The sequence below is a fragment of the Equus caballus genome, chromosome X, assembly GCF_041296265.1.
Source record: "Equus caballus isolate H_3958 breed thoroughbred chromosome X, TB-T2T, whole genome shotgun sequence".
NCBI classification, from domain to species: Eukaryota; Metazoa; Chordata; class Mammalia; order Perissodactyla; family Equidae; genus Equus; species Equus caballus.
This window is the reverse complement of record NC_091715.1, coordinates 25,140,441-25,167,509: the sequence shown is the minus strand read 5'-3', so window position 1 is coordinate 25,167,509 and position 27,069 is coordinate 25,140,441. Positions and strand designations below refer to the sequence as shown.

Here is a 27,069-nt window from a genome sequence, read left to right as displayed (position 1 = left end):
TTGACTTTTGACTCAATGATTATAGCAGACAGGGCCTGATGCCAAGAAGAGGTTTAGTTCAGGGTTAGCAATTGTCTAACTACGGCAAGGCAGAAGGTTTAGAGGAGGACACAAAGGGTTGTTCATGTATTAATTCTCGAAGGAATTAATGTCAAACGAGACGTGAAGAAAGAAGAAGGGAAAGTCAGAGAGAGAGATAAATACATATTAAGCACCTACAGTATAAGCAATGAGGAACCAACAAAAAGGAAAAAAATATTATGGCTCCTCTCTCGTGGAACCTACAGTCTAACTGGAGGGAAAAAAACACTATTAAAGAAAATGTGGTAGGTTGTAATGGGGGAGATATAGAGTGCCATGACAGCACACAGCAAGAATATATAACCCTGCCAAGTAAAGGGTTAGAACAGGAGAGAGAAGAAAAGAAGTGTTTATACGGAACAAAATAAACAATTAATGGACAGGGAAAAAGAGGACTTTCTGGAAGTTAATCCAAGGAAATAATAATTTACAAGGAAAAAGAAGGAATTTGCAGGAAGACAATCTACTCATAATGCTGAAAAATTGGAAGCCACCCAAATGCTCAACAATACGGGAATGATAACAATAGAATATTATGAAGCAGTTCAAACAAAAATAATGAGGATTACATTCATTTGTGGAAATGTGATGTGGAATAATATTAAATGAGTAAAGCAGAAATGGTACACCACATTCACTGGGTTATAACTGTTCGAAAATATGTGTCTTCATAAACAACGACTTCAAAAACTCTATGTATCAGAGGAACAAAAATTTACTGTCTCATGTTTCCTTTTTGCCCTATCCCCGTGGTTAATGATGTCACCTTTCTGGCCTGATTTTTTTAAATGTCTTCTTTTCCCTGTCATGAAAGTCTCATTTATGCATGCACTGGTTTAGAAATGTTTTTTAAGTCTTTCAGAAATACTCAGAAGTTCCTGCTCTTTACTCTAATGAGAAAAAATAACATCACCTTGGGAAAAGACCAGCATCTTAGACTTTAGGGATTTTTGACTTGGAGCTGAACATTTTGAAGTGACATAAAGGATATACATATTTTAATAAACAAGAGAGTTACAATCTTTTTGGAAAATCTTCTGGACAATATATATCAATAGCTTTTAAAAAGTGCATAGACTTTGACTCAGTAATTCCAATTCTAGGGTATATCTAGTGGTGTGGTGGTAAATGTTTAACAGCTGGATCTCTGGAGGAAAAGCCTTGAATCTGTAGTGTTTGCCATTTTCCATGGTGTAAATACTCCTATCATAGCCAAGTCAGAGTTATCAATGTGATGTCAAGAGATATGAAAACATATGTCCACAAAAAGACTTGTACGAAAATGTTCACAGCATTATTTGTAATAGTCAAAAAGTAGAAACAACCCAAATATCCATCAACTAGTGAATGGATAAACAAATTGTGATATAGCCATACAACAGAATACTACTCAGCAATAAAGAGGCATCAACTATGGATACGTGCAACAACACAGATGAATGTCAAAATAATCAGGTTGAATGAAAGAAATAGACAAAATAAAAGCATATACGGTAAGATTCCATTTACATACAATTATAGAAAATGCAAATTATTGTGACAGAAAGCTGATCAGTGGCTGGTTGAAGATGCAGGGGAGCCAGAAGAAGGGATTGCAAAAGGGCAGGAGAAGATTTTTGGAGATGATGGCTGTGTTCATTATCTTGACTGTGGCGATGGTTTCATGGGAATATACATATGTCAAAACTGACCAAATATTATACTTTGAATACATGCAATTTATTATATGCCAACTATACACAATAAAACTGGTTTTAAAAAAAAAGCCTAGTCAGGGTGTTCTGTGCTCTTATTCCCTCTGATTGACTTGAACTTTTCCTGCACTCAGCCTGACTTCCAATGGCTAACATCCACATCTTGGTCAGAAGCCTGCCTTCAGGCTACCAAAACCTATAATGCCTTACAAACTAGTTGGAAGTGCCTAAGAGTTAACATTTCCCACCTCTCCTGCCCCTTTGCCCCCACTCCCCTGGGCAGCCTTTAATGATTGACAAGTGCCCAGCTCCCTTGCCTCTTGGCTGTGATAATTCTGAGGTGAATTATTAATACTGGCGGGATTAAGTTCCAGTTGCTCTCGGTGGTAGCCAGCCTAATAATGAACCCATTGATGGGCTGTCTTTCCTTCCCTGTATCACTTCTCCACTCCCCTACCCATGTCCATGCACCCAAATAAACTACAAGCACTCCAATCCTTGTCTCAAGGTCAGCTTCTGGGGGAGCCCAATTCAGACAAGGTCAAAGATCTGACGAGGATTTTCCCCCAGAATTTGAAAGAAGAGATTGATTTGAGAATTTGAGTTCTAAGGCACTGCCCCTCAGACCTTTTGATTTAAAGTACAGTTTCTAAAGCTAACATCCAGCACAAAAAATTTTTCACCAAGATGGATGAGTAATAAAAAACAAAGCATTAAAGGCAGGTCATCACGATCTCTCTTACACTATTGGACGACAATACTAGAAGAGATGGAGACATTATAAGAAGAGGAACCATTGGTTTCAAGGATCAGAATATTTGTGTAGATTGGGTTTGGAAAAAAACAAGTGGCTTTCCAGTTCCTTCTCCCCCTACCAATATCTGCAGCTGACGTTTGTTCTTATCGGGCACCTCGTCTCAGCCAGAAACTGTTCCACGTGCTGGGAACATGGCACTGAAGAAGACAAATAACATCTTCTCATAGAACACATACTCTAACAAAGGGAGACAGACAATAAACATAACAAATAACCACAAAAGGATCAGAGAGTGAGAAATTATTTGCAGAGAATTAAAATTGGCTGAGATGAAGGTAAGGGCTGATGGCGTGGCTGCTTTAGATTTGATAGTGTGGTAGATTAGATTCTTGTTCTGCAAAAATCTCCCTCCATGGGAAGAGTACTTTCTCTCCCCATTGATGTTGGCCATGTGAACTGATATGAACAGTGGAGAGAGGGGCTGTGTATGACTTCTGAGTTTGGGCCTTAGAGGTTCGAGGGTTTTCGTTTGCTCATCCTGGGAGGCAATCTGGACCCTAGACTGAGATTCAGAGCAGGACTATCCCAATCATCCCACAGGCCTGTGAAGATGAGATTAATGCTTGCTGTTTTAAGCCACTGAATTTTGAAGTGGTTTTTATGAAACACTCGTATAGCAACAGCTGACCGATCCCCAAGGTCAGGCAAGTCTCCCTGAGGAGGTGATATTTAAGCTGAGATCTGAATGATAAAAAGCCAGTTCTGCAATGATCACTCCAGGCAGACAGAACATCTAACACGGGTAAAAAGATGCAAAGGTGGGAGCTACTTGGCATCTTCGGGGAACTGAAAGACAACCTGTGAGGCTGGACTATGTGAGCGGCTCAGTGGGAGAGTGGCATGAGATGGGACTGAAGGGGAATCAAGTGAAGCGCAGCACATAGAGGGTTTTGCAAACTAGAATAAGGGGTTTGTTTTTCACTCTAATTACAACGGAAAGGCCCTGGAGGATTTAAGCAATGTAGTAACACAATCACATTGATTTTTGAAAGATCACTCTGGCTGCTATGTGGAGAATAGATTAAATGGATTTGCATACTTCTCTGCTAAACCAGGATGGAATTCCAGAATCCTCCTCAACAGAGTTCCTGAACTACTAAACAGAGTTAAAATCCATATGCCAAATTAAATTTAGGTGGTGATAGACACCTAGATAATATACACAAAAAAATAGCTTGAGGTACTATTTCAGTCATATGTAACAAACCACCCCAAGACTTAATGACTTAAAACAACAATCATTCATTTGCTCACAATTCTGCAATTTGGGCAGGGCTTGATGGGGACAGCTCATCTCTGTTCCATGGGGAATCAGCTGGAGAAGCTCAACTGGGGATTGGAGGATCCATTTCCAAGATGGCCTCATTCATATAATTGGCAAGTTGGGGCTGGCTGTTGGCCAGGGGCCCTTATCTTCCATGTAGGACTCTCCACACGGTTGCTTAGACTTTTTCACAGCTTGGTGGCTAGGTTCCAAGAGTGAGCATCCAAGAGGACAAGCCCCAATGATGTGCAAATGCTTTTCAAGCCTATGCTTACATCAAATTGCTAATTTCCCATTGGCCAAAGCTAGTCCCATGACCAAGCCCAGAGTCAAAGTGGGAAGGGACTATGCAAAGCCATGAATATTGGGAGGTATAATCTGTTGGGGGGTCAACGACGTAACAAAAAAAAAGCCAGTTTGACCAAACCAAACTTTAGGTGAACTTTTTAAAGAAACATACTGATTTTAAAACACTTGCTCCAATAGTTAAGGGGAAGAAGGTCTGTGAATTCACAACATGTTCATTTTTCAAAATCACTGTTTTCAATAACTACATAGAATTCTTTTCAGCACCTATGAAATCCACCTTTTTAAAATGTATTTCATGCGTAGTTATAAATATATAAAAATGTAAATAACATGATATAAATAGATAACATGTCATAACAGTGGTTGTTCATTTCCAAAAAATTAGAAAGCATGAGGGACCAAAAAAAAGAAAGGAAAAAAGAAAACGACATAATCCTAAGGAGCATTCCGAGGCAGAATATCAGACAATGGTGGGATTTTTCCTTCTTTCTCACGCAAGTTTCACATTTCAGTACGTGCAGACTACATACCAACCCAGTGCCCCGTCAAGCCTGTAGTGTGATCCTTTGGGGTATTAAAAGGGAACATACTTGTCACCCTTCCTTTCCCTCTGTCCTCTTTCTGCACATCTCCGTCCGCAGTCCTCACAGCTTTGCCCGTATCTGATGTAGCTCCTTTCGCCTGCCAGAACCATGCTGACACAGTGAAGATGAACAGCACATAGGGCATTCCATTTTCAGCACCTGGATGACCAGGGGTTGGCTTTCATCTTGCAGGGCATCACATATTTCTGTTGACTCTAAGTAGACAAAGAGGGAGCTTTTCCATAATTGTGCCCTGCCACTATTGTGACCATGAGCTCTTAACGGAGATAAGCTAAGCAAAGGCTGGTCAAGCCCATGTGGTTATTCAGACCCCGTGTAGCTCTCATATTCTCCCTCGAAGAAAGAAAAGTTGGCACAGTTAGGAGTGATTTCATCTGAATCAATTGACCACAAAAGAGGATATACTTCTTCAATATCCTCTGAAGGAAATAAATAAGAACACTTGGGGAAAGCATAAGTTAGATCAGGGGCCCTGTAAGTCTGATACCTTGAATTTTTAAATCAGAGCATAATTTACATAGCACAAAAGCAAAGATTTTCAATATATAGCTTGATGAGCTTTAACACCATTGTAACTACCATTCCAATCAAGTTATGAATATTTCCATCATTCTAGAAAGTTCCCTTGCATCCTTTTACAGTCAATCCCCCTGCCAGAGGCAACCACTTTCTGACTGTTATTGCCATAGTTTAGTTTGGCCAATTCTTGAACTCCATATAAGTGGAAATATACAGTATTTTGTGTGTGCATCTTAGGCTTCTTTTGCTCAACACAATGTCTTTGAGATTCATGCATGTTGTTGAGTATATCAGTGGCTCGTTCCTTTTTATTGATGAGTATTTTTTAATTGTATGACTATACCACAATTTATTTATCCATTCACCTGTTGATGGACATCTGAGTTATTTCCAATGTGGGGCTATTATGAATGAAGCAGCCACGAACCATCTTTTACAGTTCTCTTTGTGTACACATATTCTATTTCACACTCTACATACTTAGGAGTAGAATTTCTGGGTCATGGGATAGGTCCACATTTAACTTTATAAGAATCTGCCATACTATTTTCCAAAGTGGTTGTACCACTTTATACCCTCACCACATCCTCACCAATACTTGACATTGTGCTTTAGTCATTCTAAAACTAAAATGGTATTTCAGTGATGGTACATTGAATCATTACTCTCAAAATCCAGAGAGCCAGGAAGCTGTAAGTGAAGTAAAATGTCAGCCTAAACCCTTCCTATTCAACCTGGATGTGGACCCAGATCTGCAACCACACTCAACTGCCGCTCAGTCTGGGTCAGCGTGGACTTGACATTCCATAAACAAAGGGCTTTATGGAAAGTTGATATCATACCATATTCAGTAGAACTGAGATACCTTCCATATTTAACTTCCTCTTCTCCCCCAAATCTCAATGCAAATATTCAGTCAAATATATGATATGTAACTGATAAATACCCAGATAGAAACTGAAATCTCAATTTCGGAGTATTACCTGTAACACCAAGAAACAAGTTCAAAGTCACTGCTGGAATTAAACCCATGGATTTGCTACCACAGAAAAAGCTAAAGGTTAAGTTGGAAACCCCAAAAGACTGATCTTCCAACTACCAGTCATTCACCTCATGACTCGAACCAAGTCTCTTAACCAGCCAGTGCTCTTGAGTCCTCATCTATAAAATGGGTGTGCCAGACCTGTCAGAGGTATTTCATGAGAACTGATTAAGCTTGAGAAAAATCCAAACTTCCTTGAAACAGATTTCCTACAAAATAAAAGATTGTTCTTGGTTTTTTTTAACTTCACAACTAAGATTTACTTTACTTTTAAAGAGGGAAAAATAATAATAAAAATCAAAGGCAAGAGCCCACTGCTTTTGCCTTTTCTCTTTATTTTATATTTTGTCCACCCATTTCTGGAGCCCACAACTAATAATAATGCCCATTGACTAACCTTCTTCACTTCCCCCAAGCGGTGATGCAGAGCAACCCTATTTAGGATAACATCTCCTTTGCAGAACATATCCCGAAGCTTCCTGGACTTAAATAATCAGTAATGGAAAAGAGAGAGCAGGCAAGAAATTAAGAGGTGGAGAAAGAGGAACAGTGCTCTTTCTTCGGCTGAGATTTGACAAGCGTTGGTAACTGGAGCTACCACACACAGCACGCTGGGAATGGAGGAGCTTTGCTTCAGGGATGTTGCTATCCTAGCACATTGTGAAAGTCTTCCTCAGCTGAGTAGATGATGCTAAGGAGCACAGCCCATCCACCTAACAAGCCTCCCTCTGCACACATAAGCAGTCATGAGCCACCAACTCCCTGCTGCCAGAATTCATTATACTTCCAAGTTGCAAGTTATGGGAGCTATGGGCACAGTGCTATGGGCTCAGTGTGCCAGTGACCTCTGTGCTAGAGAACTTAGGAAATAAAACTATGGAAATCATTCAGAGTATTCACTAAATGTTTTCCGTTCTCTACTTTCTAGGCACGTGGTAAGGTAGCATTTCTGTGTCCCCTTTGAAGTCAGAGCATGTGATTTTCTTTGGCCAATGAAATGTAAGCAGAAGTGACATATGTCACTTCCTGGTGGAAGCTTTAAGAGCCAGTGGACAAATCTGCCATGTTTTTGTCCCACTGCTCTGGTGATGGGGGAAGTATGTGTTGAGATGAAGCCTCTATTAGTCTGGATCCCTGTATGGCAATAACAAACCGGGGGGCCGGCCCTGCAGCTGAGTGGTTAAGTTCACACTCAACTTCAGTGGCCCAGGGTTTTGCCGGTTCGGATCCTGGGCGCGGACATGGCACCATTAATCAGGCCATGCTGAGGCGGTGTCCCACATGCCACAACCAGAAGGACCTACAACTAGAATATACAACTACGTACTGGGGGCTTTGGGGAGAAGAAGGGAAAAAAAGATTGGCAACAGATGCTAGCTCAGGGCCAATCTTTAAAACAAAAATAACAAACAGGGCCTCTTATTGATGCACAACAGATATCTAGTATAAGCAAGACCCTGTGCTTTCATGACCCTGAGATTAGGTGCCTCCTTAAATTTTGTGCCCTAGGCACTTCATGTGCCTCACTGGCCCTGAGCAAGAATTAAGCTTTTACTGTGTAAGACATTGAGGTTTGGGGGTTATTTGTTACTGCAACACTCTGCAGCCCATTCTGACTGATAAAACCCCCCTGCACGGGATTGGAAAGAGAAGCCCAGACAGACTGCAGCACTGAGTCCAAGCTTTCTGTGACCTGGAGGCTGCAGCTCTGAAATCATTTCTGTTTTGATTCATAAGTAAGCCATGACATTTGGGAAAATCATATTAAGTAATCAAATTAAGTGAATTTACAGATATTCCTGCATGTCATAGGCATGGCCAGAAGAAAAACAAATGAGCAAGTTAACAACATAATTGGGGATCGTGCCAGGGTAGGGTGACTGCACATAAATAGAAAGTAAGAGAGTAAACAGGCTGCTGAAGAGTCAGATGAGGGGCAGCCCCGTGGCCAAGTGGTTAAGTTTGTGAGCTCTGCTTCTGCGGCCTGGGGTTTCCCTGGTTCGGATCCTGGGCTCAGACATGGCACTGCTCATCAGGCCACGCTGAGGCCACGTCCCACATGCCACAACCAGAGGCACTCACAACTAGGATGTACGACTATGTACTGGGGGGATTTGGGGAGAAGAATAAAAAAAAAAGAAGATTGGCAATAGTTGTTAGCTCAGGTGCCAATCTTTAAAAAAAAAAGAGATCAAATGCCTGCTCTGCTCTTCTCAGGGCCAATTAAAAGTACAGGTGTACCTCGTTTTAGTGCACTTTGCACATATTGCATTTTTTACAAGACCCTCCACCAGCATAAAGATTACAACTTGCTGAAGGCTCTGATGATGGTTAGCATTGTTTAGCAATAAAGTATTTTTTTCTTAAAGATTGGCACCTGAGCTAACAACTGTTGCCAATCTTTTTTTTTCTTCTCCCCAAAGCCCCCCAGTACAACATAGTTGTATATAGTAGTTGTGGTCCTTCTGGTTTTGCTATGTGGGACGCTGCCTCAGCATGGCCTGATGAGTGGCGCCATATCCGTGCCTGGGATCCAAACCGGTGAAACCTGGAGCCGCCAAAGCAGAGTGCGTGAACTCAACCACTCGGCCATGGGGCCAGCCCCAGCAATAAAGTGTTTTTTAATTAAGTTATGTACTTTTTTTAGACATAATGCTATTGCACACTTAATAGACTACAGTATAGTGTAAACATAACTTTTATATGCACTGGGAAACAAAATTCCGGTGACTCACTTTATTGTGATATTCCCTTTATTGTGATATTCGCTTTATTGCAGTGGTCTGAAACTGAACCTGCACTAACTCCGAGGTATGCCTGTAGTAAAACTCCATTTATAACATGCACTCAGATCTGCCACAAATTACCTGCTGGGTCAAATCAAGCTCTCCATGTACATAGTGATGGGTATAAGCAGCTCTAGCAACATAACACAGAAAGCCTGTAATATTCTTTATCACTGTGCTTTAGATACCTGCCTAAAAGTATTCCATTTGTCTTCAAAATAATCACCTAGTTAAGTACCCTGTGGTACAAAGTTGGATTCTTTGGAATCACAAAACTGTGATGAGCTCTCAGACCTTTTCTAGAAAATCAGTCATTTCCCCTTGCTGCAAACCTTTAGATACCTCATGTAATTAGAATGATTGGCATATCATGTAGCCTTAGGTGGGGAGATTGCTCAGGTGCTTGGAAAGTGGGCTTAATAAAGCCAAGACTGAGCTTAAGCCCAGGTGGGTCAGTTAGCTTCACACAGAGAAAATCCTTCACAGACACGAACTACACCCACAATTGCGGTCTCAAGACAAATTCCATCAAATTAGCCACAAAGGAGCCTGGATAAGCATGTCTATAGCTCTCCACAACCCATTATCGTTAATGGAAAAATAAGTCCTAATACTCCTCTTACTCGTTACATTATCTCTTCAGGGACCTGCCTACTAACCCACTATCTTTCAGACATGCTCTTCCCTAAAATATTACTAGTTTATAACAGAAAAAATACCCACAAAGGAGCTTCATTTCGGCACAGGTTCTGGACACCTTTTCAACAAACTATTGTTAATTGAGCCCTTTCTTCTGAGCTTGGAACCTAGTAGTCACTGTCCTACAGGGTCTCTTCTCTTAGATGTCCCAGAACTCACAGGGCTCAACTAAAACCCAGATCATCACCGTCTTCCCCACCTGCTTGGCCTCCTGCATTGCAAGTCTTGAGAACGAGGAATCAAAGCCTGAAATCTGGGAGTCCCAGATTCCTCTCTTTCCTTCATTACCTGCATCCATCTTGAAATCCTACTGATTTCACACCTCAATGACATTTGTGATACCGACCCTGATATCAGTTTCCCTACATTAAACCCAGCATATATGGGGTTAAAACCAAAACAGTCATTCCCTGCTTACTCCCTGGCTTCCTGGCTCCAGAATCCACTATCCTCCATGGAGACAGACACTGCCAAGGACAAGCACCTGGATTCATTATCTCCTCCCCGCAAAGAGATACAGGCTGGTGGGAAAGCTGCTGAGCAGCAAGGTCATGGGCTCCCTCCTCTCTGTAAGTTGTCTCAAGGCTAAAGACAGGCTGGTGGGAAGGCTCCATCTGAACAGCAAGGCCATATGCTCCCGCCTCCCCTACCTAAAACCCCAAATAAAAACCCTTCCTTTTAGCTTTTCAGGGAGTTTGGGATTTCAGCATTAGCTGCCCTCTCTCCTTGCTCAGTGCTGTGCAATAGTAAAATTCCTACTTTCTTCCACTATCCCTGGTGTTGTAAATTGGCTTGCTGCACAACAGGTAAGCGAACTCACTTCGGGTTTGATATCATTTACACCCCATCTTTCCTCTCCATTTCCCTTGCCACTGCCCTACTCCATACCTCACCTTCTCCCCCTGGATCGTTACAGAAGTCTCCTGGCTGTTCTCTTTCTCTGCAGTCTCATGCCTCTCTATTCTACCTCTCACTCATGTCAGAGTCATCTGAGACAAAAATCTGATTTTGAGACTCCTCTGTTTTGAAAAGTCCCAAATGCCCCATTGGGTAGAGAACAAATCACAGAGCCAGGCTCCTAGATTTTCAGATTTCTCTCAAAATACCTGTAGCTCCCCCATGCGTTCACACATCATCCATCACAAAGCTTGTAGTTCTCTGTATATACTACGTAGTGTCACACCTCCATCCTTTTCCTCATGTGGGGTTACTAACTGGAAAGCCCTTTCCTTCAAGTTCTGTCTGGGGAATTTTGACTCATCAGCTCGAATGTCACCTCTCTGCGGGCATTCTTGGGCTTGCTTCATTCTTTTCCTTCCTTTGTGGACCCATCATACTGGTAAAACCTTCTGACTCTGTGTTTCAGCTATCTTTTGCTGCAAACCAGCCCCCTTCCCCCGCAAAACATAGTGGCTTAAAACAAGAACCATTATATTATTGGTCATAATTCTGTGTGTGAACTATTTCAACTCAGTAATCATTTTGCTCTTTGTGATATCAGCTGGGACTGCAGCATCTGGAATATCTAAAGTGGCTCACTCACACAGCTGGCAGTTGGTGTTGGCTGTTGTCTGGGAACTCAACCTCTTTCCCCCTCCTTGTTGCCACTTCATTTGGTTTGGTCTTCTCACAGCGTGGTGGCTGGATTCAGAAGGGGAGTGTCCCAAGAGTGAAACTTCTAAATGGAAGGAAGAAAAATCTGCCCATCCTCTTGGAAATCCCAGAATGCCACTTCCACCACATTCCATGGGTCAAGGCAGGACTGGGTGGGAAAAATAAGCGCCAACTCTTTAAATAAGGAGCAGCATCCTCAAACAGGGAGGGGAGGAATTGTGGGGCCTTCTCTGGAGACTAGCTACCATGCCTTGTCGGTTTGTATTCAGTCTGTCCCTAAAATCCTAAAAGCCTCTTAAGATAAACACTGTTTTAAGCATCTCATTACCTATAGATCTTAGCACAGATCCTAGAACATGATAGTTAGATGCTTAATACATGTTTACTGACTCTATCAATCCAATTAAATCAGATTAAATCAGCCCATAGTTTTTTTGTTGTTTTTTTTTTGTTTTTTAAAGATTTTTATTTTTTCCTTTTTCTCCCCAAAGCCCCCCGGTACATAGTTGTGTATTCTTCGTTGTGGGTTCTTCTAGTTGTGGCATGTGGGACGCTGCCTCAGCATGGTCTGATGAGCAGTGCCATGTCTGCGCCCAGGATTCGAACCAACGAAACACTGGGCCGCCTGCTGCGGAGTGCGCGAACTTAACCACTCGGCCACGGGGCCAGCCCCTCAGCCCATAGTTTTTGAAAACCTAATCTGTGCACTTCTATCTTGTTGGGTACAGTGGAGTTGAAGAAAGGGTGTTTGCTCTCCAAGAGCTTATGAGTTGGGGACAACATTGCACCAAAGTGACACAACAGAAAAGGAGATGATTAATAGTTCAAAGGCAATTACAGACAAGCCGTCACTGGGTGGTCCATGGTTGACTGCCATGCTAATTGTGTGGGCACTAATCTCTATAGATCTTCAGAGGAGGCTGTGTGTACTTCAGATAGAAGTGGTCTTAGGTAGGAGATGGGGTTGGATCTGAGTCTGAATGTCAAGCTAGGACCTGGGGTGGGAGAGAAATATGACCATAGCGGAATACCAGAGGCAATTATCTGGAGATAGGACCACACAAGTTGCATTACTAAGTATGCTTACAAACACACACACACACAATTGCAATTTTTTTTCAAAAGAATCCTTGCTATAAGCACAGTCTAATAAGTAAATAAATAACAGTGGTCAAAAATGCAAGTTCTAAATAATTTTTTTTTAAATAACTAGGCGAAGTGGATAAAACATGCCTGGCATAGAGTATATTTCTCACCAAATATCACATGTTTTCCCAGCCTCCCTTGAAGTTGGTCTGGGCTGAAACGCATATGACTTCTGGCCCAAGGCAATACAGAGCAAATGGGAGGTCTCCGTGCATCCTCTTTCCCTTCTGTGCAGTTGGAAGTGAAGAATTATGAGATGGTAGAACAGCAGGATGGAATTTAGCCTGCATCTATAAGTTAACCATTGCTGGAGAGCCACAAAAGAGAGTCACTTCACCTGCCTCAAACTGTGAGGTGAGCAAGAAATATTGTCTTCAACCATTGAAATTTTTAGGTTTTATTTGTTACTGCAGCATAGCTTACTCCATCGCGACTATTATACCTAGTGTTCTCTATGAAGGAATTGAATGGCACATAATAAAAATGATTCATCCTCTATTTAGAAAAGATAGTAAGCAAAGAAAGCTCAAAATCTATTTTTGGCTATCTGCAATTGAGAGTTATGCCTTCCTTCCTAGGAGCAAATGACTAAGAGGTATCTAATTGAATAGTATCTACAATCCCTGGTGTACATTGATTGGACTCACTTATGCAGTGCTGTGCAGAACACTCTGCAAGAGCTCTAATCACAGGCAATAGAAGGTGAGCAAGGAAGGACAAAGGTTGAAATACACAGATAATCCTCAAACCTGAGTAAGTCAACATCTTCCCTAACCAGACTTTTTAACATGGCTACTAACAAGTAGAAAATGACTCTCCCTGCTTCCTCTTCCATGCTCCTCATCTAATTAGATGAGAGGTAACCAAAAGGCCAATCACCTAAGAAAAGAAGGGAGCTAGGGGGGTCAAAGAAGTCCACAAGCTAGAAAACTGGAGCCTGAATCTTGGGTGGCAGCTCCATCTGGGCCATTATTTTGTTGCCTGAGACTGCCCTAGATGAGGCACTTTATTTCCTCTATCAGCTCCATTTATTCTCTGGCTTGAAGGAATGCCCAGCTCCATACTGGTTTCTGGGTCCTCATGAATTTCTCAGGCTGTGCATTAAACTTGAGCCAAAGAACACCTGTTCCTTGAAGTAAATTCCTCTGAAGTGAGTAGTGTTTGCAGAAGGCCCATCCTGAGAATGGTCCTACTTCCTCCAGGGAGCAAAATCTATAAAAGGGAAAGAGATTTGCCTCTTAATTTTCTGCCCCGAAGAGAGGGAGCCAAGAGGATAAACATGACAACCTCGCTTTCCTCCTGCCCTCCCATCTCTTGCCAGTGCCTCCCATTTGCTGAACCCAACCAGAAGCCAGAGGGCACAGGGGCCCATGAATGCCATACAGGTCAGCCTCCCAGAGCTCAGAATAAAATGGAGAAGGACAGAGAATAGTCCTGGAGAGGTAAATGGAGTACATTAATATCCAGCACATTAATAAAACTGAAAGGTTACAACCTTAGAGAAAATTTATGTTTAACTGAGTTATTATCAGTCATCAACTTACACATACCAAGACATCCAATGGTCATGTTTAAGTTTAAAGGCCTTTCCTTTGCCTCTCATGATAGTGATTCTCTTTTTTTCCCCCAAATCAGAACAGTGAGAAAGTAGAGAATGGAAGGAGCTTTATCCTCTTCAGAATATAATGGGTGTGGGTGTTGGACATGTCTCATTAGGACGCAACCAAATAGAAGCCACCACAAAACTTTCCTAAGGCCTTTATGCTAAAAAGACACCCTTTAGTGGAGCCAAGAAGAATGCATCAGAGCTTCCCTACCTCTGATCTCCAGGGGCAAAGAACCTTCTCTGGAAGGTAGAACCCATGGCCCAGTCCTGATTACTCCATACCCTCAGTATCTGTGGGTCCCAACGCCCCCTTCAGGGGTATGACTCAGGGGGCACAAACGTGCTGATGAAGCAATCCTTTCTCCAGGTTCCAAAAGCTCAGGTTCCTTGAAGGGCTAATTTTACCCAGATCATGCATCACAGCCCGTCAGATTCCTATGTGAGTCAGTCAACCCTCCACTCCTCAAATCCCTGCTGACTCCTTTCCCTGCCTGGAAGCGCTCACCACTCCCCTGGTTCTCTATGGGTCTTTACTGGTCACCCCTACTTCTCTGCCCTCCCTGGCGTGCACTGTGCCAGCCTCAGCCCCACAGTGGCAACAGTGTTCTGCTAATGAGCTCCCTCCCGTGGCCTGCTCTCCAAATGCCCCCTCCATCCACTGGTTTGCAATGGTTCCCTGCTTCCCCAGAGTACCCCCCGCCTCTTTCTCCTCAGAGACGCTATCCTTCCAGTCCACATGCTAGTCAGGAATTCTATGCCTTTAGATCCCAAATACTTTTCTGGCATCATATCTCTGGTGAGAAGCCCATCAAAGTGCTTAATATACTCAAGCCTGCTCCTGTGGGGTTTGATTGTGTTCCTGGAGGGGCAAGGATGAGAATGAGGACTGTTCAAGGATGATTAAAGAAAAACAAAGTAAAATTGTGACTCTCATACAAATATAAAATAAATACATGTCAAAGATTTTATTTAACTCATTAATTAATGAGGAAACTTGTAAGACGTTATAAGCGGATCAAAGGAGAATTCAAAAACCCATACACATATAGATAGGCAATAAGGAATGCTCAGATGAATATACAAATAGATGCAAAATGAGTCCAAAATAAGTTGTGTTCCACCAGACACAATTAATTTGCATTTCTGTGGACAAGGATCATTTGCATTATTATTAGTTTTCTATAATTTACAGAGGTATAAAATTGCTCAAAATCAGTGAAAGATGTAGATAACCATGAAAGGTGCTCCAATAAGGACACCCAGTAAACTTTTTGTTGGCCAATTTTAAAGTCTTTCACAATTTTTTCTGCTAAAAGGAAGGCCTCCTTCCTTTTCCATAGAAACCCACATCTAGTGTAACTGTCAGAAGCATTGTCTGTGAGGTGGGAACAGACATTTCTGCTTGTGGAGACCAACATATGTGTCCTTTTTAACTCCAAGCCTTAATAAGCGCTATAGACTGAATGTTTACATCCTCCAAAAATTCATATGTTGAAATCCTAACCTCCATTGTGATGGTATTAGGAGGTGGGGCCTTTGGAAAGTGATTACATCATGAGAGCGGAGCCCTCATGAATGAGATTAGTGCCCTTATAAAAGAGACTCTGGAGCGCTCCCTTGCCCCTCCCACCATGTGAGGACACAGCAAGAAGATGGCCATCTGCAATGCAGAAGAGAGTCCTCATCAGAACTTGACCATGCTGGCATCCTGATCTTGGACTTCCAGCATCCAGAACTGTGAGAAATAAATTTCTGTTGTTTGTAAGCCACCCACTCTATGATATTACTATAGCAGCCTGAACAGACCAAGACAATAAAGGATGGAGGCCACCTCCCTTTTAGAGAATTGTTACTCAGAGTGTGGTCTGGCATCACCTGAGAGCTTATTTAGAAATTCAGGGGCCAGCCCTGGTGGCCTAGTGGTAAAGTTTGGCACATTCTGCTTTGACAGCCCAGGTTCAGTTCCTGGGCACAGACCTACACCATTCATCAGTGGCCATGCTGTGGTGGAAGCTCACATACAAAAAAAGAGGAAGATTGCCAACCGATGTTAGCTCAGGGTGAATCTTCCTCAGCAAAAAAAAAGTTTAAAAAAAGAAATTCAGATTTTTGGTTCCAGTCTAAATCAGAATCTATATTTTAAAAGGAACCAGACCTAAATAAATTGAAAGACATCCCATGTTTATGGATCAGAAGACTTAATATTGTTAAGATATCAATACTCCCCCAAATTATCTACAGATTCAATGCAATCCTATCAATATCCCAGCTGGATTTTTTTGAAAGAAATTGGCAAGCTTATGCTAAAATTCATATGGAAATACAATGGACTCAGAATAGCCAAAATAATCTTGAAAAAGAATAATAAAGTTGGACAACTCATACTTCCTTATTTAAAATCTTACCACAAAGCTACAGTAATCAAGACAGTGTTGTACTAGCATAAGTTTTGATATATAGATTTACAGAATAGAATTGGGAGTCCAGAAATAAACTCATATGTCTATAGTCAACCAATTTTCGACAAATGTGCCAAGACTATCCAGTGGGGAAAAAATCGCCTGCTTGACAAATGATGTTGGGATAACTGGATATCTACGTGCAGAAGAATGAAGTTGGACCACTACCTCATATCATATACAAAAATTAACTCAAAATGGATTAGAGATCTAAATGTACCTAAATGTAAGAGGTAAAACTATAAAATTCTTAGAAGAAAACCTAGGTATAAATCTTTGTGACCTTGAATTAGGCAATGGTTTCTTGGATATGACACCAAAAGCACAAGTGGCAAAATAAAAAATAGATAAATCATCATAATTAAGAACTTTTGTGCTTCAAAGGACATTGTTAAGAAAGTGAAAAGACAACTCACAGAATGAGAGAAAATATCTGCAAACCATATATCTGATAAGTAACTTGTATCCAGATTCTATGCAGAACTCTTATAACTCAACAATAAAAAAGACAAACAATTTGATTTAAAAATGAGCAAAATATTTTAATAGACATTTCTCCAAAGAAGATACACAAACGGCCAATAAATGCATACAAAGATGCTTAGCATCATTAGTCATTAGGGAAATGCAAATTAAAACCACAATGTGATACCACTTTACATCCACTTAAGACGACTAAAAAAAAAAAAAAACAAATAGTGTTGGAACCCCCATACATTGCTAGTTGGAATGTAAAACAGTGCAACCACTTTGGAAAACATTCTAGAAGTTCCTCAAAATATTAAACACACAGTTATCATACGACCCAGCAATTCCACCCCTAGGTATATACCCAAGAAAATTAAACATATGCCTACACAAAAACCTGTCCACAAATGTTCATAGCAGCATTATTCACAATAGCCACAAAATGGAAACAACCCAAATGTCCATCAACTGATGAATGGATAAATAAAATGTGGTATACCCATACAATGGAATACTATTCTGCAATAAAAAGGATGAAGATTAAAAACATCATGCTAAGTAAAAGAAATCAGACACAAGAGGCCACATAGTGTATGATTCCATTCATTTGAAAGGCCCAGAATACACAGATCTATAGAGCCAGAAAGTTGATTAGTGGTCACCAGGCCTGGGGGGAGGTGGGATGGAGAGGGACTGCCAATGGGTAGGGAATTTCATTTTAGAGTGATGGCAATGGTCTGAAATTATATTGTGGTGATGGTTGCACAACTCCATGAATATACTAGAAACCATGGAAATGTTCACTTTCAAAAGGTGAATTTTATAGTATATAAATTATATCGCAATAGAGCTGTTATTTTTTTAATGGTCTCAAGGGCCCAGAAGTCTGGGCCAAAAGGAGGTTGGAAATATAGTGGAGGTTATCTGTTAAAGAAACTTGGATCACAGAATGAAGGGCTTTATAGTGGTAATTGGAAGCCACGGATGAGAAGAAACCACTGATGCAAGTCACCATGAGAGAAAGAGAGAAAGAGACAGAGAGAGTGTGTTCAGTCTGGTTTTCCTTTCTCTGATCTCTTATCAAGGCTTCTCATGCCTGAATCTAGCCATAAACCATAAACCACTTGGCAAGGGAATTGGGTAAATGGAGTCTCAAGGATAAAGAAAGGAGATGAAACTAAGGGAAGAAGGCAAGTTACTGTTAGGAATTAACACCAAGATACATACACATATCTTTTGAATGCATATCTTGTCAAATTATGTTTTTAATAGGATGGTTTAAATTTGATTATTGTAGAGCCAGCCCTGATGACCTAGTGGTTAAAATTCAGCATGGAACTATAGCACTCGTCTGTCAGTAGCCATGCCGTGGCAGTGGCTCACATAGAAGAACTAGAAGGACCTACAACTAGAATATACAACTATGTACCGGGGCTTTGGGGAGGCAAAAAAAACGAGGGAAGACTGGCAACAGATGTTAGCTCAGGACAAATCTTTCCCAGCAAGAGAAAAAAAAAAGAATCACACTTGCACTTAGTTTAAAAAAAAAAATTGGAACCAGCCCTGGTAGCCTAGTGGTTACGTTCAGCATGCTCTGCTTCGGCGGCAGCCCAAGTTTAGTTTAGGTGCAGACCTACATCATTCTGTTAGTGGCCATGCTGTGCTGGCAGCCCACATAGTAAAAAAAAAAATAAGAGGAAGATTTGCACAGATGTTAGCTCAGGACAAATCTTCCTCAGCAAAAAGAGAAAAATTTGATTGTCATAGTCTAAAAGCATACTGAAATGCTTCTTTTGGGAATATAGAATAGACAAACTTTTTCCCATTTCTTCTATTTTTTCTGACAAGTATAACTAAATACACTGAGCATTATACCTAAAACAAACATAAGGAGAATATAAAAAATAGGAGAGGCAGACTGAATAGAGACCTCAAGACCCAATGAATGATATGATGGTGAGTCCTTGGGTTTTATTTTTGCCTTATATGTCTCCTACTTGAAGCTGAAGAAACTGGCAGCCCAGAAACATCAACAGGTACAGCCAAAAAAATCCCCTCAAAAATGCTGTTCTCTTGAGTAGGACTGAAAAAGTGGCAGCCCAGCAAGACAGAAAACTTTTAGACAAGAATTGCTCTATTTTAGCCAAACACCACCGAAAACAGTGTGACTCCATCTCCATGCACAACAGCAAAGACTGAGAGGGAAGCCCAGATTTCCACCCTCGAGGGGCTATATTGAGGTACCCCAATACAACCTCTGAGGTAATGCCAGAGAAGACCAAATAGAGGTCTTAAACTTTTATGCCTACTGGGTGATAACAAGGCCCTCCTCCAACATAGTGTCAGTGGAGACCATGTGGGGAACCTGAACTTCCACCTCTACACAGCACCAATGAATCACCCTTCCCTGTTCCCTCTGGAGAGGTCTCAACAGGGGCCCAGTGGAGACCCAGGGCTTCCCCAGGGATAATGAGGTCACACTCACCACAGTGTCAGTGGAGAACATATAAGGAGTCACAACTCCCATCCCCTCACAGCAGTAACAAGGAGCCCCTGCCTTGAGTGTCAACAGAGGCCAAATAGGGAATCTGGACTTCTACATCCATCTGCAGTAACGAGGTGGTGGTGCCAACACCATGCCAGATAAAGCCAGCTTCAACAAAGGTTTACATAAGATCTAGAGTCTCACAACATAAAAGAAAAATACCCAAAGGTATGAGATCCAGAGTCTTAAAACATAAGAGGAAAATCCATAAAAATTATTCTTCATACCAAGAACCCAGAATATCTCAGACTATATGAAAAAAAAGACAATCAACAGATGCCAACACTGAGATAGCAAAGATGCTATATTTATCTGACAGATTTAAAACAGCTACAATTTTAAAAAAAGGTTCAACAAGCAAGTATGAACACGCTTGAAACAAACAAAAGCCTCAGCAAAGAAACAGAAAATCTCAGCAAAGGAATAGATGACATAAAGAGGAACCAAATGGAAATTTTAGAACTGTAAAGTAAAATTTAAAAAATAAAAATCTCGGGGGCCGGCCCCGTGGCCAATGGTTAAGTTCATGAGCTCTGCTTCAGCGACCCGGGGTTTCACCAGTTTGGATCCTGGGCGCCGACAAGGCACTGCTCATCAGGCCACACTGAGGTGGCATCCAACATGCCACAACTAGAAGGACCCACAACTAAAAAGATGTACAACTATATACTGGGAGGATTTGGGGAGAAAAAGCAGAAAAAAGAAAAAGGAAGATTGGCAACAGTTGTTAGCTCAGGTGCCAATCTTCTAAAAAAATAATAAAAATAAAGTAAATAAAAAAATTCTCAGTGAATGAGCTCAACAGAAGAATATAGGAGACAGATGAAAGAAACATGGCACTATAACAAACGACTTAACATTTGTATAATGAGAGTCCCGGAAGAAGAGAAAGAGGGCAGAGCTATAAACACACTTGAAGAAAAAAATGCATGAGACGTTCCAAATTTGGCAAGAGGCATAAACCTATAGATAAAACCCAGGGAAATCTTTGGATAAAATTTTTAAAAATCCACAATAAGGTACATCATAACTAAAATTCTGAAAAGTAAGCACAGAAAAGAACCCAGCAAAAGTAGACAAAGAAAAAGGATAGCTTACATATAGGGAAAAACAGTAAGAATGAAAGCAGAGTTCTTATCAGTAACTGTGGAGACCCAAAGAAGGCAGCAACTACTTTTCAAGGGATGAAAGAAAAGAACTGCCACTCCAGAATCGTGTACCCAGCAAAAATGTCCTTCAGGTATGAAGGAGCAATCCAGACCTTTCAAAAGGCAGGAAAACTAAGACAATTTATTGTAAGCAGACCTATTCTAATATAATGGCTAAAGGAAATATAGATTAAAAACAATGAGATATCACCACACACCTATCAGAATGGCTAAAAATTCTTTTAAAAATTGTGATAACACCAAACATTGGCAAAGATTCAGAAAAACTGGATCGTTTACACAGTGCTGGTGGGAATGGGAATGGAAAATGGTACAACCATTCTGGAAAACAGTTCAGCAAGTTCTTAAAAAAACAGAAAAGGTCTCCATCACTTCAAGGGAGAGGCCCGGGGTTTCCAGCATCACCCCGCGCACCTGGAAGTTCGAGAGCACGCCCCACCCCCCACCACGCCCCTGGTCACACCCCGGCCACGCCCACGCCAAGCCACGTACACGCCTGGCCACGCCCCATAACGGATCCTGACCCCACCCCCACTCGTGGCTAACGGACCACCTCCGGCTCATCTCAGAGAAGAAGCCGCCCTCTTCGAGGCCCTCTCGGCCATGGGAATGCTCCGAGGCTCCCGGGGCCACCGCCTTCGGCCCCACCGCTGCCCACCCCGCGGCCCCCGCTTGCGCTCCCCCTTCGCCTTCTTCTTGGCAACCGTGCCGCCCATCATGGCGAACCCGCCGCCCTTGCGAGTGCGCCAAAACTACCACCATGACAGCGAGGCCGCCGTCAACATCCAGATCAACCTGGAGCTCCACGCCTCCTACGTGTACCTGTCGATGGCCTACTACTTCAACAGGGACGACGTGGCCCTGAAGCACTTCTTCCAGCTGTTCCTGAAGCTGTCGCGCCGGGAGAGGGAGCGCGCCGAGAGGCTGATGCAGCTGCAGAACCAACGTGGAGGCCTCATCCGCTTTGGCGACATCAAGCAGCCAGACCGCGACGACTGGGAGAGCGGCCTGAAGGCCGTGGAGTGTGCCCTCCACCTGGAGAAGAGCGTCAACCAGAGCCTGCTCGATCTGTACCAGCTGGCCACCAACAGGAACGATGCCCATCTCTGCCACTTCCTGAAGAGTCACTGCCTTAAGGAGCAAGTCAAGTCCATCCAAGAGTTGGGGGACCATCTCACCAGCCTGCGCAAGGTGGGGGTCCCAGAAGACGGCCTGGCAGAGTACCTCTTTGGCAAGCTCTCCCTTGGGGACAGTGACAAGAACTGAGCCTGGACTGAGCTTCCCCATAGCCATGGGGTGCTTGGTGACTTTCCCTGGTGACCATGCCAAGCATGCATATTGCAACATTGCCCTTGCAAAACGTTCAAGTTTTTTTCTTCCAATTTTACTGTTACTTCCAATAAAGTTATTTGGTTCTTAAATAAATAATGGTCTCTGGTTAATTCCTGTGTGCAAAACTCTCATATTTTAAGTTTTAAAACAGGTATCCAGGAGTCTCTCCACCCACCCAGGCCCCATCCACATGCAGCTCAGGGTCTCCGTGGATGGAGGGCGAAGGTATTCCCGGACCTTGGAAAACACAAAATCAATCTTCCCCTTATAAACAGTGTAGGGGTGAGGGGTGGGGTGAGGTGGCTGGTCTGGGGCCCTGGTGAACGTGGGTGCATGTGTATGGTAAAAGTATAACAACACTGTCTAAAATTCATCATAGTGGTTGCCTCTGGGGAAGAAGTGAAGGGAATGGGATTGGGCAGCGATTAAAATAAAGGGGGTCTTCAGCTTTATCTGAAATGTTTTAGTTCATTAAATCACACAAAAGTTAATGTTTGTTGATTCTCAGTAGCAAGCTGGGGGCCCTGGAAGCCAGCGTGGCAGAGTATGTCTTTGACAAGCTCGCCCTGGGCTACAGTGATAATGGGAAATGAGTCTGAGGCTGGCTTCCCCATAGCTAAGGGTTTGACAAGCTAAAGTAATAACAACGGCACTTTGCAAGTCCAAGTCCTTTCTTTTACGTTATTGAATTTTATAAGAATTTCAAGGAGTGAGAAGGGCAGGTGTTAAGACCACTTCTTTACCAATGAGAAAAAGGGAGGCCACACAGGTAAGAAGTGATGGAATGAGGACGTGAACGTAGATCTTCTGATTGCATGTTCCGTTTTCCTTCTGTTACCCCCGAGGTGCATCAATGGGTTAAGCAAGATTGTGTGGGTAGACCAGGAATCCAGCCAAATAACCAACCCCGGAAGAGAGGGAAATCCCCAACACTCTTAAAGATAGCCGTGATCACTGTAGTCTCTCCCCTAATTACAGGTATGCCTTTCAGCCCAGGGTGGGGATGGCTTCTAAATCTCAGCCAAAATCCTTCTCATGTGAAAGAAGTCTTCAGAATTAGCAACAGAATGTCTAAGAGGTAGCAGGGCCCCTCACAGGAAGGCAGTCGACACCTGCACACCTGATTCCCTCTGTTCAGGCTCTCTCCCCCACACAGGCAGCAAGGTTCTTACCTGACTTGGCACTGAATTCCTGGGAACACCTCGGGACTGGAAATCCCCAGGGAGTGCACCATCCTCCCCCACTCCACCACTGCCCCCGCCCCCCAGATGGCCTCACTGTGAGTGGCTTCTTTTCAGTAACAATAGATAAAGGGAGTGGCTGCAAAATGCACATTTTTCTGCCTACAGATCCAGCTCATCTGGAAAGAGAAACCCTGTATTTTTGCCGTGCACAGGGTCCTGTAATCTATACACCCCTAACCATTGCCTGTTGTGGTGTCTGCGCTGGGATCTAAAGCTGACCCCAGTCTGGTTCTGTCCCGGCCGCTGGGCCCCCTGCTTATCCCATCTTTCCCTTTGCTGTGATTCAGAGGGACTCCCCGGGATAACGCAGTGAAGGCTACGTAGATCTACATCCTCTTATTTTACCGGGAAAAGGATTCCCTCACCTGCAAGACTCAGAATTGTGATTACACTCCAGCGCCTATTACATGCCACGACTTGTAGTGTCACATCTCACAGCTTTTCTTTAAGAATCCCTGGCAGGAAAGTCTAAATACAGCGGCGGCTCAATTGTTTCTTTCTTTCTTGTTATTCTGCAAGACAAAAGTGAATGCTCTAAATCCCCTCCTTTGGCTTCAGTTTTGGGGTCCATAAACAGCCTTTTGGATATGTGGGGCAGTGGTGGAAGGAAGTAAGAAACATTCAGACTAATGAAGTTTGCCCCGTTGCGCGTTCCAATGTCTTGACTTTGTCCATTGCTGTCTCATTTCCCCACCCTCGTCTGCCACATTCCTCTCAAAAGGGGTGGGCAACCTTCTTGTGGGTGTACCACCTTCTCACGTATTTACAGCCTTCCTAACTCCTTGATAACCTGACTTCCAATGCATGGGAGTGAGTTGTGACTTGGTCTCCCGCTCTGGAAAATACCACCCTGAGACGCACAGCTGGGTGACTGTCAGTCATTGGCCGGGCTCTGTTGCTTGGGGGAACGCTGTCTGAAATAGTGGCTGTTGCTATGGGTACCAGAGTCTCAGGCAATGATAATATCAGGACAGACTGAGGGAAAATGATAAAATTGATAACTTCATCTCAGGCTCAAACATGGATTCAAATTAACTGTGTTGAATAATTTACCTCTAGGGAAAAAAATCCTCACTCTATCACAAAAGGAAATTTCTTAATAGATGGTTGTCACTGACAACTTGTACTTCATTTTCCAGAAAAAGGAAAAGGATTTTTTCCCTCAGAAATGTGTGACAAGCAGTACAAAGCACCCATTAATTTCTCCTGAATCTTCTCTACTGTTGAAATTTGTTCTACGTTTCTGATTTTTAAATTCTCCTTCAATTTTTTTTCATTGGCCAGCAATTCCAGTTTCTTCTCACAAGCCCAAGGGACACGTCTAATCAGGTATTCGGGAGAGGAGGGCATTATCACTAATCTTGGAAGTGCTACTATGCTTTGGATTTTAAAATAACAAAAATTTTTGTTACAAATCGCTTTTTTGCAGTCCCAAGTTCAGCTTCACAGGGACAGTGATGGAGAATTTGCTTCAGGAAAGCCGAAGTGAAAAGGATGAAATGAGGGTGATTAGTGAAGCGTTAGGACACCTAATATGTAAAGAAGAGAAATTTATGCCTTGATTCTTTTTTTTTTTTTGAGGAAGATCAGCCCTGAGCTAACATCTGCTGCCAATCCTCCTCTTTTTGCTGAGGAAGCCTGGCCCTGAGCTATCATCCGTGCCCATCTTCCTCTACTTTATATGTGGGACGCCTACCACAGCATGGCGTGCCAAGCGGTGCCATGTCTGCACCCGGGATTCGGGCCGGCCAACCCCAGGCCGCCAAAGTGGAACGTGCGCACTTAACCACCGCGCCACCAGGCCGGCCCCTATGCCTTGATTCTTTAGTCAAGGAGGACATAAGGGTCGAGTAAGTTACAGTGAGAAAGCAAAGTAATAATGGCTAACATATTTTTAAGAATCGTTTATCAGTTTGGATTGAGTTTGGTAACAAAGATCAGAAAAGCAGTGGCTTTGGGGCTGGCCCCGTGGCCGAGTGGTTAAGTTCGCGCGCTCTGCTTTGGCGGCCCAGGGTTTTGCCAGTTCAAATCCTGGGCGCGGACATGGCACCGCTCATCAGGCCATGCTGAGGCAGCGTCCCACATGCCGCAACTAGAAGGACCCACAACTAAAAATATACAACTATGTACTAGGGGGCTTTGGGGAGAAAAAGGAAAAATAAAATCTTTTAAAAAAGAAAAGAAAAGAAAAGCAGTGGCCTTAAAAAGATAGATTTTCTCTCCCATATGTAAAACAAGTATGGAAGAAACAGTTCAGGCTGGTGGAGAAGCTCCTTCCATCTCATTTCACCCTCTCCAACAGGTGCATTTTTTCGCATTTTAGCATCTTTGAAATTGGGATGAATCTCTGTTGGCCATAGCTGTCATTGCCCGAGCAAGCACAGCAAGACAACCGAGTTGCATCGTTGGCTAGGAATAAAATCCTAGAGACGTTAGAGAGTACTCAAGAAATGCTGCATTGGGGCCGGCCCGTGGCCTAGTCGTTAGAGTTTCACACTCCACTTTGGCAGCCCAGTTTCGGTTCCCTGGTGCAGACGTACATCACTCCTCGTCAGCCATGCTGCAGGGGTGACCCACATACAACGCAGAGGAAGATTGGCACAGGTGTTAGCTCAGAGCTAATCTTCCTCAAGCAAAACAAAAAAGAGGAAGATTGGCAACAGATGTTAGCTAAGAGCTAATCTTCCTCACACACAAAAAGAAATGCTGTGTCACCAATACTCTTGATGGCACAGAGGACGATATTAAGAGATACCAGCGATTCTAAGTACAAAAGTGATTTAGAAGAGCTGAAATTTAGGTTATTGTAATCATTTATTTATTCCAGCTTATTGAGATATAATTGGCATATAACATTGTGTAAGTTTAAGGTGTACAACGTGAAGATTTTATACACATATATATCATGAAATGATTACCACAATAAGGTCAGTTAATACATCCGTCCCCTCACATAATTACCTTTTTGTGTGTGTGATGAGAACATTTAAAATCTACTCTCTTAGCAACTTTCAAGTATATAATACACTATTGTTTACTATCGTCATCATGCTGTATGTTAGATCCCCAAAACTTATTCATCTCATAACTGGGAGTTTGTGCCCTTTGATCAACATCTCCCCGTTTCCCCCACCCTCCAGCCCTTGGCATCCACCATTCTACTCACTATTTCTATGAGTTTGGCTTTTTTAGATTCCACATATAAGTGAGATCATGTGATCTTTGTCTTTTCTGTCTGATTTATTTCACTTAGCATAATGCCTTCAGTGTCCATCCACATTGTTGCAAATGGCAGGATTTCCTTCTTTTTTCCATTGTATATATACCATGTTTTCTTTACCCATGTATCTGTCAATGGACACTTAGGTTGTTTCCACGTCTTGGCTATTTGTGAATGAGGCTGCAATAAACATGGGGGTGCAGATATCTTAGAAAAGTTGAATCTGAATCTAAAGAAGTTCTAACAGTGCTTTTAACAATTCATTTAGCTCATAGTTTCCTTTCTGTGTGTATGCACAAGAGTGATCTAATGACAAAAAAATCTATGTCTAAATAAGTGTAAAAGAGATCTTTTAATAAGTATAAACAGAAAAAAATCTAAGAAAAAATCTAATGGATAAGAAAAGATTGTGTCCTAATTTAATTGGCAGCACTTTTTTGTCTTTCTTTG

At 42.4% G+C, this 27,069-nt stretch overlaps 1 pseudogene; it reads left to right on the top strand.

Annotated features, from left to right (window-relative positions):
• The first annotated feature begins 21,372 nt into the window (after positions 1 to 21,372).
• Positions 21,373 to 22,242, top strand: LOC100051588 (ferritin heavy chain pseudogene; annotated as a pseudogene).
• The last annotated feature ends 4,827 nt before the right edge of the window (positions 22,243 to 27,069 follow it).